This window comes from Bufo gargarizans, chromosome 10 (assembly GCF_014858855.1).
Source record: "Bufo gargarizans isolate SCDJY-AF-19 chromosome 10, ASM1485885v1, whole genome shotgun sequence".
NCBI classification, from domain to species: domain Eukaryota; kingdom Metazoa; phylum Chordata; class Amphibia; order Anura; family Bufonidae; genus Bufo; species Bufo gargarizans.
In genome coordinates, this window is record NC_058089.1 from 40684424 (window position 1) to 40695181 (window position 10758).

General features: G+C 44.2%; 1 protein-coding gene across 1 annotated transcript in view; it reads right to left on the reverse strand.

The window, feature by feature from the left end:
* The window catches only part of CHRM1 (cholinergic receptor muscarinic 1), a 216799-nt gene extending 209563 nt beyond the window's left edge, over positions 1–7236 (reverse strand). The window contains exon 1 of the mRNA XM_044270301.1: positions 7082–7236. The gene's annotated coding sequence lies outside the window, so the exon portion shown is untranslated. The remainder of the gene's footprint in view (positions 1–7081) is intronic.
* Between the last annotated feature and the right edge of the window lie 3522 nt (positions 7237–10758).

The following is a 10758-nucleotide window of genomic DNA, read 5'->3' on the forward strand; positions in this document are numbered from 1 at the left end:
TGACAGGTTCCCTTGCAATGAAACTGGAGAAAATTCCAGCATTTATCGGTAACATTGGAAAGTTGTATTACTGTATCAACATCCTGACGCCCATTTAATGAACCACAGTCACGTACAGAGACTGATACCATAGCAATGTCATTATAAGGAGCAGGCAGAGCACTTGGCGTCTTCTCATATGTTTGCTTACGTTTGAAGAACAATTTATTAATACCACATTAATAGCACGCTCTGTTTATGTATCACATCATTATAAATGAGATGATTTCTTTACACAGCATCTTTATGGCTCCCACCTGTGAATAATCCAATATTCAGCCAGTCCCAGGGGGCCGTATTTTTATCTGCATCAAGGGACCCTATGCTTAACTGCTTGTGATTGCTGCCATGGCTCTTGCTTTTTATAGTCTGCTTCAGAGTGGGGGAATATGTTGTTTTATCTATAAATGGAGGCTCCTTCAGCTTCTCACTGAAAGTGAACAGGTGGACGGCTTCAAGTAGAAGGCAAAAATTTTGCAGTTGCAAACTGGAAAAAAATCTGCTTGAGGCAGAGCCCTCACAACTGCACCTGCTCTGACCCCACGGCAGCTACATTATCTGCTCGCTGTCTTCCCTGCTTCCTCTGCTAGTTTCCATACAAACCAAGAGCAGTTTGATATTATGCATGTCCTCTGCTACTCATGAACTTGCATTCCATGCCATAATTGTGTACAAATTCACTCCTATTGCTGTGCGCTGTATTTTTTTTTCCATTCAGACCCATGACATTCCATCGTTCGCTGAGTTGCTCCCAGAATATTATAAACTCGATAGATGACCAAGAATTACTATTGTGGCTGCATCTGAAGTCAGGTTTATTTTGCACTGTGTTCTGGCATGTTTTTGCGTCAAATTGTTGCATTTTGCTTTAGAAATATTTATGCGGATAAACTGAATAGAATAATCCACTCAGCCCTGGTCCTTCTGGGGGTGTCACTTAGTGGGGAAAGGTTCTGACTTAGTGGGAAGAGGGTGTGACTTAGCGGAGAGAGGGTAAGACTTAGCGGGGAGAGGGTGTGACTTAGTGAGGAGGGGTGTGACTTAGTGGGGAGAAGGTGTGACTTAGCGGGGAGAGGGTGTGACTTAGCGGGGAGAGGGTGTGACTTAGCGAGGAGGGGTGTGACTTAGTGGGGAGAAGGTGTGACTTAGGCCTCTTGCACACAACCGTATGGCTTTTTCAGTATTTTGCTGTCCGCAAAAAAACGAATCCGCAAAAAATACAGATGACGTCCGTGCGCATTCCTTTTTTTGCAGAACGGAACAACTGGCCCCTGATAGAACAGTACTATCCTTGTCCGTTATGCGGACAATTATAGTACATGTTCTATCTTTGAACAGAACGGAAAAATAGAAATGTGGAAATGGAAGGCATACGGAGTACCTTCCGTTTTTTTTTGCGGATCTATTGAAATGAATGGTTACGTATACGGTCCATATATGGAATGCAAAAAATGGAACGGAAACAGGAAAAAAAAATTGTGTGCAAGAGGCCTTAGCGTGGAGGGGTTTGACTTAGCGGGGAGGGGTATGACTTAGGTGTAATGGGGCATGGCTTAAAGTGTTCTTCTGGTTTAAGACAAAAAAATTGACATTAACTAAGGGACAGCGAATCGAATTTTCCCTCAAATTCAGATTGATTTCCACTTCAATTCACTCAAGACCATTTCATTTAAGACATCCAAGATGGCCACACCACCTTTCAAACTGCCTGATACACACTGTTCATTTGGTGGCCTAAGACACTTCCTACTTGTCTAGCCCTGCTCCTGGATTGGCCAGCGCTGTTCACAGGAGCAGCGACCATCTTGATTGAAGAAAACGAGAGCACCAGGTATGTATTCTGTTCGTATCCCAGTTAGGCCTCTTGCACACAGTATCCCAGTTAGGCCTCTTGCACACAGCCATTGTGGTTCCGTTCCGTGCATGGGGGCCGGGACGGATCTAGACCCATTCAAAAAGATAGAACAAGCACAGATCGGAAGCTCTTCTGTTCCGCACCGCATGTCCGGATTTGTGGACCCATTCAAGTGAATGGGTCCGTATCCGTGATGCGGAATGCACACAGCCGGTGCACCGTGTATTGCATAACCGCTGTATGCGGACCGCAATAAGGCCACGGGAGTACAACGGCCGTGTGCAAGAGGCCTTAGGCCCCTTTCACACGGGCGAGCTTTCCGCGCGGGTGCAATGCGTGAGGTGAACGCATTGCACCCGCACTGAATCCGGACCCATTCATTTCTATGGGGCTGTGCACACGAGCGGTGATTTTCATGCATCACTTGTGCGTTGCGTGAAAATTGCAGCAAGCTCTATTTTGTGCGTTTTTCACGCAACGCAGGCCTCATAGAAGTGAATGGGGCTGCGTGAAAATCGCAAGCAAGTGCGGATGCGGTGCGATTTTCACGCACAGGTTGCTAGGAGATGATCGGGATGGGGACCCGATCATTATTATTTTCCCTTATAACCAAGTTATAAGGGAAAAAAAATACAATCTACATAACACCTAACCTTCTGTGAAGAAGTTCGGGTCTGGGTACCAAACATGCCGATTTTTCTCACACGCGCGCAAAACGCATTAAAATGTTTTGCACTTGCGCAGAAAAATTGCACATTTTCCCGCAACGCACCCGCATCTTATCCGGGCCAAAAACATGACGCCTGTGTGAAAGAAGCCTTAATGTGAATTTTTTTTTCCTGAACTGGAGGGTTGCTTTAAGATGTTCCACTCTGCACTAAAATTGTACCAGAATTTTGGCCTAAAATTCTGTTTCAAAGTAGGTCAACCAATAGTTGCTAAAGTTAGACAAAAGTATCTAGCCAAGCACAAATTTAACATCCAACCTGAGCTACAGTGATCGATCTGGCACATCTTTAGACTCCCTGGGGGAGATTTATCAAACTGGTGTAAAGTAGAACTGGCCTAGTTGCCCATAGCAACCAATCAGATTCCACCTTTCATTTTTCACAGCTCCTTTATAAAATGAAAGGTGGAATCTGATTGGTTGCTATGGGCAACTAGGCCAGTTCTACTTTACATCAGTTTGATAACTCTCCCCCAGCTAAGTTTATACAACCTACCATTCAGGTACATTCCCAGGGGACAGGGGAGATGTACTGCCGCAGAATTGCAGGTGGATACATTTTTACAAATCTCATCCACACACTAGGGAAAAAAAAAAAACTTGATCTGTGGTGTTGGTTTTACTTCTGGAGCATATTAACCTGTGCTGCGGATTTCAGCCTTTGCACTGCATAGAGAGAATCCATGGAAAATATGCATAGATACAGGTCCACGTTTTTGTGTCATTTTCAAGCCTGTGAAAAAATAATCTTTACTTTATCCATGAAGATGTCCGTGAAGGATCCGTGTTTGGTCCATGTGTCCATTTTTACCTTCTGTGTGTCATCCGTAATCCACGGACATTGCTCAGCTGAAAATCAATTTCTAGATCATGTCCTATTAGTCTTCAGTGAAAAACGGACACGCCACAGACGCCACATGGATGCCATTCGTGTTGTGTCTGTGATTTTCACAGACCCATAGACTTCAATGGGCATGTCTGGTCTCCGTCTCTGGTCAGTAAAAAAATACTGATGTGTGGACAGACACATTCAAGTCAATGGGTACGTGTACTGTCGGCAGAAAATGCGGACAGCACACGTCAGTGAAAAACTGAAATGTGGACAAGGCCGTAGTCACGGATGTTTCCTCAGCACCGCAGGAACATACCCATACGATGTAAGCCTAGACTATATGATGGATGACATTGCCCTTAACAACTAACCGATTTAATTGAGTTGCTATGGGCAACACCTCCACTTTTTATAGGACTTCCTTTACAAATCCGCTCTAAGAACATTTTCGATTTCAGACTTTAAGAACGACTTTGCCACCTTTACAGAGCGTGTATACACGAGTCAATATTTGCTCTCCAGAGATGTATGTATGGCTGAGTTTAGAACTGTGGCTCCAGGTAATCTGAACGACCAAACCAACAAAGCGGAGCAGAAACAAAAGTCCGGACTTAGAGGACTCAAAAGATACAAATGCAGGAGTGCCGAGTTTGTTAGACACAGCAGAGCTCGGTTTGTCATTTGTCACAGATTATGACATCTTATTTGCGGTACAGTTACAGGCATTGAATTATCTTAAAGGGGTTTTCTCACTTCAGCAAATGGCATTTATCATGTGGACAAAGTTAAAGAGGTTCTCCAGGCTTTTAGTATATCCTCAGGATAGGTCTTCAATATCGGATCAGACACCCGATCAGCTGTATGGAGGGAAGGCGCGCACCGTCTCCCTTATCTCTTCCTGCTCGCCATAGGCATAGCAGCAGCGAGCAGGAGAGATGGAGACAGCACGTACCTTCCCTCCATACAGCTGATCGCCGGGGGTGTCGGATCCTCGCCGATCTGATATTGATGGCCTATCCTGAGGATAGGTGATCAGTATTAAAAGCCCAAAGAACCCCTTTAATACAAGGCACTTAGTAATGTATTGTGATTGTCCATATTGCCTCCTTTTCTAGCTTGATTCATTTAGTTTCAAGGGGTTACGGGCACCGCTTCAGCGCAGATGGGAGGCGGCCAGGACAGGCGCTGCCGCGCATGCATGACGTGGGTGCTCCCTAAGTTCCCGGCCAACAGAGAAACAGTGCATTTTCCTATAGTGTACAAACACGACCACCTGGATTGCAGGGTGGTCATAACCCTTGGGAATGAGCAGTGTATAATGTGATGGAAAAATAAACCAAGCCAGCAAAGGAAGCAATATGGACAATCACAGTACATTAGTAAGTGGCTTGTATTAACTTGCTGAAGTGAGAGAAGCTCTTTAACCCAGGGTTAGCATCGTCACTGACATTAACATCGTGGCATCAAACAGTGCAAAGAAATCAGCCATGTCACATCTGTAATTATAAGCGGTCATATTCTATTAATCTTTCACCAGTTCTTCGATGAAGTGTTATACTGGTCCATAGCCGCTCATCTAGTGTCCTTTAGCCAGGACTCACCTCTCCCAACCACTGATCTCCCGCCTGAATCACAGATTCGCTCGCACCCTAATAATCATCTTTCCTGCCTTCGCCCCCTACTAGGCACAGCTGTGCTGCTGCATCTTCATGCTCCCCTCAAGCACCCTCGTCTCCTGGAGCGAGAACTGGACTACCACACCCATCTGTCATGGATTCCCAGCCCTTCCTTGCAGCACTCACCACTCTTACTACTTTGCCGAGTCAGAAAATGTAACCTGTGAAAGCATCTGGGAGTTTAGGCTACTTACACACCAGTGTTTTTGCTGGATCCGGCAGGGTTCAGTAAAAACGCTTCCGTTACGGATATTACAACCGCCTGCATCCGTTATGAACGGATCCGGTTGTATTATCTTTAACACAGCCAAGATGGATCCGTCATGAACTCTATTGAAAGTCAATCTGGGACGGATCCGTTTTCTATTGTGTCAGATTGCATCTGAGAAAACGGATCCGCCCCCATTGACTTGCATTGTGGGTCATGACGCATCCGTTTTTCTCCGCATTCCAGGACGGAAAGAAAACCGCAGCTTGCTGTGGTTTGCTCTCCGGTATGATAACGGAACGGAAAGCATTGTGGAGCCTTCCGTTCTGTTCAGTTACGTTTTGTCCCCATTGACAATGAATGGGGACAAAACGGAAGAGTTTTCTTCTGGTATTGAGACCCTATGATGGATCTCAATACTGGAACATAGAAACGTTAGTGTGAAAGTAGCCATAGTCAAGGATGATTGCTGCTATTTCCGTAACCATCACCTTAGATCGAGGGAATGGCTAGCCCTCGGGTATATGGGCCACCGTCACAGCTCACCTGGACACCCTTCAGCTAGACCTCTTGTTTCTTGATAAGCCCCAGGAGGTCTAAGGACAATGCCATCCTGCATAATATACTTTGTCGTAGCTAGACTTTCCATTCCTAGGGGCAAAGATTCACTTTATTACCCTAAGGGCTAATGCACACGAATGTATTTATTGTCCGTGTCTGTTCCGTTTTCCATTTTTCCGGGTTTTTTTTATGCCCGTATGCGGAACCATTCATTTCAATAGGGCTGCAAAAAAACGGAAATTATTATTATCCGTAAGTCTGTTCCGCAAAAAAAATAAAAAATAGAACCTGTCCTAATGTTGTCTGTTTTGCGAACAAGGACAGGCATTGTTACAAAATGGATGTAACACGGACGTCATCTTTTTTTTTTTTTTTGCGGATCCGTGTTTTGCAAACCGCAAAATACATACAGTCGTGTGCATTAGCCCCAACCCTGTATCTAAATAGCCCGTCCTAGGCAGGGTGGCATTAGTGCCCCTTTTTGCACTCTTCAGCTACATGTCCCATCAGCCTCCCTGGCTCTGCCCCTGCACTATAGCGCCATTGGTAAAAACACCATTTAACATTCTGAGAAAATGTTAACATTTGATGCATTTTGTAGCGCTCTTCGTAGCGTGTTCCTTAAAGTGTTGCATTATACAATCTGATCTAGTTATTAAATTCAAAAAAAGTTTAAAATGTACATATCTGAGATATAGACTATCCACTACAATGTGCGCCGTATTCTTCTGTATATTCTTCTGGCGACTATTTAACCATCTCTTTCTAAGGACAAGAAGAATAAGCCATCCTTAGGGGTCCCAGAAAATAACATCATACGTGGTCTATGTTACCGGTTTTTAGGGCTTATCACCATTTTAGGGAGGATGGTGCCTCTCTGTAGTCAGGAGGTTCTGATTTATTAATAACTCTAGGTCCAAAATGTACAGTTATTTGGAGACTTGGTATGACCCAACCTCTGCTAGCTAGGTGTTCCTAATGTTCTCCAGCCTTGTCCAGCTTATGGGAACCCACCAAAACATTGCAGCGCTGAAGTGATGAGGGACACTTACCCCCTTCCTCCAGTTAGACTAGTAGGTCCTTAGAACAAGTGGTAGAATGAGAGGACACTGGTGTGTGAGTAAATGTAAGTGCCAGGAAAGCCAGCACAATTATCCCGAGCAGAGGGTTGCAGGGCACTCACCTTGTGCAGAGCGCGGGCAGAGTTCTCCCGAGTTATAATCCCATTGCTGCTTGTATTCCTGTAGATGAGTGCATGGCTATGCTTCTCCTGCCGTCTGCTGCTGTTCCTGGATATATAGGACCGCGATGTGCTCTCCTGCTGCATGCCCTATATACAGTGACAGCCACTTCTCAAGACTCGCGCTACACCCCAGCCAGCAGACCTAGGCGCCCTCTTGTGGAGAGAAGAGGAACTGCAGGCTTCAGAAGTCGCACTCGCAATCTTTTGGCCATGTTCTCGTGTTACAGTACATTATCATTGTTATGTTTTCCTGTTATTCCTTTATGTTTAGGACCACAGGTTCAAAGTTCACTGCAACATGGATTCACTGCAACACGAATATTCTCTTCCTCTGGATCTTCTGTCTAAATTGACCCTATAACAGAGGGATGACTTATCAAATGGACAACTCCAATATCTTCACTGACCTCGGATCTTTGGACTCGCTGGATGTTCGTGCGATTCCAATGACCCTAGGCCATATTTCTTTTTAGCACACACAATGTCCTCATCTTAACCCATCCTGGTGACTATCCAGGCTTTTTTACATCATACATCTCCATCCATATGCTGTATGAACCGCTGACAATTTGGTGTTGGTATGAAAATGGTGGGACTTGTAATTTGTAATTGGTAATTGTATGTTGCATGGACCCTTGATAATTTGATTATGATATGATAATAGTGGGATTTGTAACTGACAATTATCAACTCAGATATGTATTATTCATCCCTCCATGAGTGCTCCAGGTTTGCTCCTTCTTTTTTTTTTTTGCTCATTTATGCGCTTGCGGTTGCTTGGTCCCTTTTGTCCCGGTGCATGGTCCATAAACCCCTTGGATGTACGGGGTGCGTGTGCGATCGCTGCTTCAGCATAAAAATATGTTGGTGGATTGTAATATGCCAATAGATATTATGGTTATTAATGATGATTTAGGATTGACTGTTCGGGCATTACTGATATGAATTATGGTCCCACATATAATCATGGTCTATGAGGTATATATATTTTTCTTTGTGCTCGCACATTATGATGATGATTCTTTATCTATTCTTCAATCATGCATGATATGTAATATTCTCTAAAAAATCTGGTTCTAGAAATTATATTGCCCAGATTGTCATTACTGATATGAACTATAGTTCATGATGTATATATTTTTGTTTGTCTGCACATTATGATGATGATTCTCCATCTTTCCTTCAATCAAGCATGATATGTAATATTCTCTAGAAATCTATGAATTGGCTTTATAAATTATACTACTATTGCTAAGATTGTTGTGGATCAAATAGATACATACTGTGCATATATTTTGTATTTTTCATATTTCTGTATGACTATACATTTATTGTGGGATACAGTATCCATCTTCAGGAGATTAATCCGAAATGGATTATTTCTCTCACATATTGCTCCATCATCATGTATACTGAAGACTTAATCATGTTCAAGAATATCGTATAAGCATTGTGTATTAGTATTTTTTGCTGTGGCTGTGCGTGCTCGTACCTTGCGTCATATGGGGAGTATCTTGCGACGTGGCTCACGGATGTGACGTCGGGCTCCACGCTGTACTTCCGTTGTTTGGAGCGCATCGTGGGGCTGGGGTCACTTCCGGGAGCCATTTTGCGCATGCGCACCCGCGATGTCAACACGCCGGCCTAGCTGGCGTTCGCGGGTGCGCGTGGACCATGCACCGGGACACACACAGGTGATACCTGTCGACCCTTCCATCCAAAAATATCTAAATTGCCTTATCAGGTATGACTACAATTTATGTAACATTTATTCAATTAATGATATTGACTATAAAAGTTGAGTTTTAGGATCACAATGCACATGGACCTCTGAGGAAGCTGGTCTAGGAACCAGCGATACGCGTTAGGCTGCTGTGCATTCCTCTTGGATGGGTTTTGTATGCCTTGTGTGTTACCATTGATCATGTTCTCACTATAGGATTGAGGGATATAATTTCTTGACATTGATTTTAATGGTCATCCCGCTTATTTATTGCCATCTCTGTGGGACATTATTGTAATGTTGATCTTTATGGTTATCCCGCCTAATTTTTGCCATCTCTGTGGGACATTATTGTAATGTTGATATAATTATTGTCATACCATTTATGGCACCATCCTTGGGGTTTGCCCCATGTGCATGCTGTTTTTAACTTTGATATTTCAATAAAATATTTTCTATTCTGTACTCTGATGTGCGGCCATTATATGGTATTTCTTTGTCTGGTAGTTCTCATGTTTTATATATATACCAGGCCAGCACTCTGTCAACAATGATTATTGGTGTGCCCCCCGTATCCTAGCATTTTTAGGAGGTTCTGATTTATTAATAACTCTAGGTCCAAAATGTACAGTTATTTGGAGACTTGGTATGACCCAACCTCTGCTAGCTAGGTGTTCCTAATGTTCTCCAGCCTTGTCCAGCTTATGGGAACCCACCAAAACATTGCAGCGCTGAAGTGATGAGGGACACTTACCCCCTTCCTCCAGTTAGACTAGTAGGTCCTTAGAACAAGTGGTAGAATGAGAGGACACTGGTGTGTGAGTAAATGTAAGTGCCAGGAAAGCCAGCACAATTATCCCGAGCAGAGGGTTGCAGGGCACTCACCTTGTGCAGAGCGCGGGCAGAGTTCTCCCGAGTTATAATCCCATTGCTGCTTGTATTCCTGTAGATGAGTGCATGGCTATGCTTCTCCTGCCGTCTGCTGCTGTTCCTGGATATATAGGACCGTGATGTGCGCTCCTGCTGCATGCCCTATATACAGTGACAGCCACTTCTCAAGACTCGCGCTACACCCCAGCCAGCAGACCTAGCCGCCCTCTTGTGGAGAGCAGAGGAACTGCAGGCTTCAGAAGTCGCACTCGCAATCTTTTGGCCATGTTCTCGTGTTACAGTACATTATCATTGTTATGTTTTCCTGACTATACAATATTTACCATCGATTTGAACATATTATTGTTGGCACTGCCACCAATGAGAAGGGGAGGGGACCCTGTGGCCACTGCCACCAATGAGAAGGGGAGTGGACCCTGTGGCCACGGCCACCAATGATTTTAATACTGGGAGGATTGAGAGGGGCAGGCGCACTGTGCCACCAATGATTTTTATGGGGTGGGGGGGGGTGCACTGTGCCACCAATGATTTTAATGGGGTGGGGGGGAGCACTGTGCCACCAATGATAATAAACCCTTAATACAGGAGGCGGGTACTGGCTGCAGATCAGCGGCAGATAATTCCTCAGGTGCCGCACCTGAGGGGTTAACTGCCGCCGATTGCAACTCCCTGTCAGAGGCAAGATGCCGGCTATGTGATTCTGCTGCCGGCACCTGCCTCCTGTATTATGTGTTAACCCCTTAGGGACACAGCCTTATTTCACCTTAAGGACCAGGCCATTTTTTGCAAATCTGACCAATGTCACTTTAAGAGGTGATAACTTTAAAACGCTTTGACTTATCCAGGCCATTATGAGATTTTTTTTCCCCGTCACATATTATACTTCATGACACTGGTAAAATGAATTTTAAAAAAAAACATTTTTATTTATAAAAAAATACAAAATTTACCAAAATTCTGGAAAGAAATTGCAAATTTCCAAGTTTCTATTTCTCTACTTCTA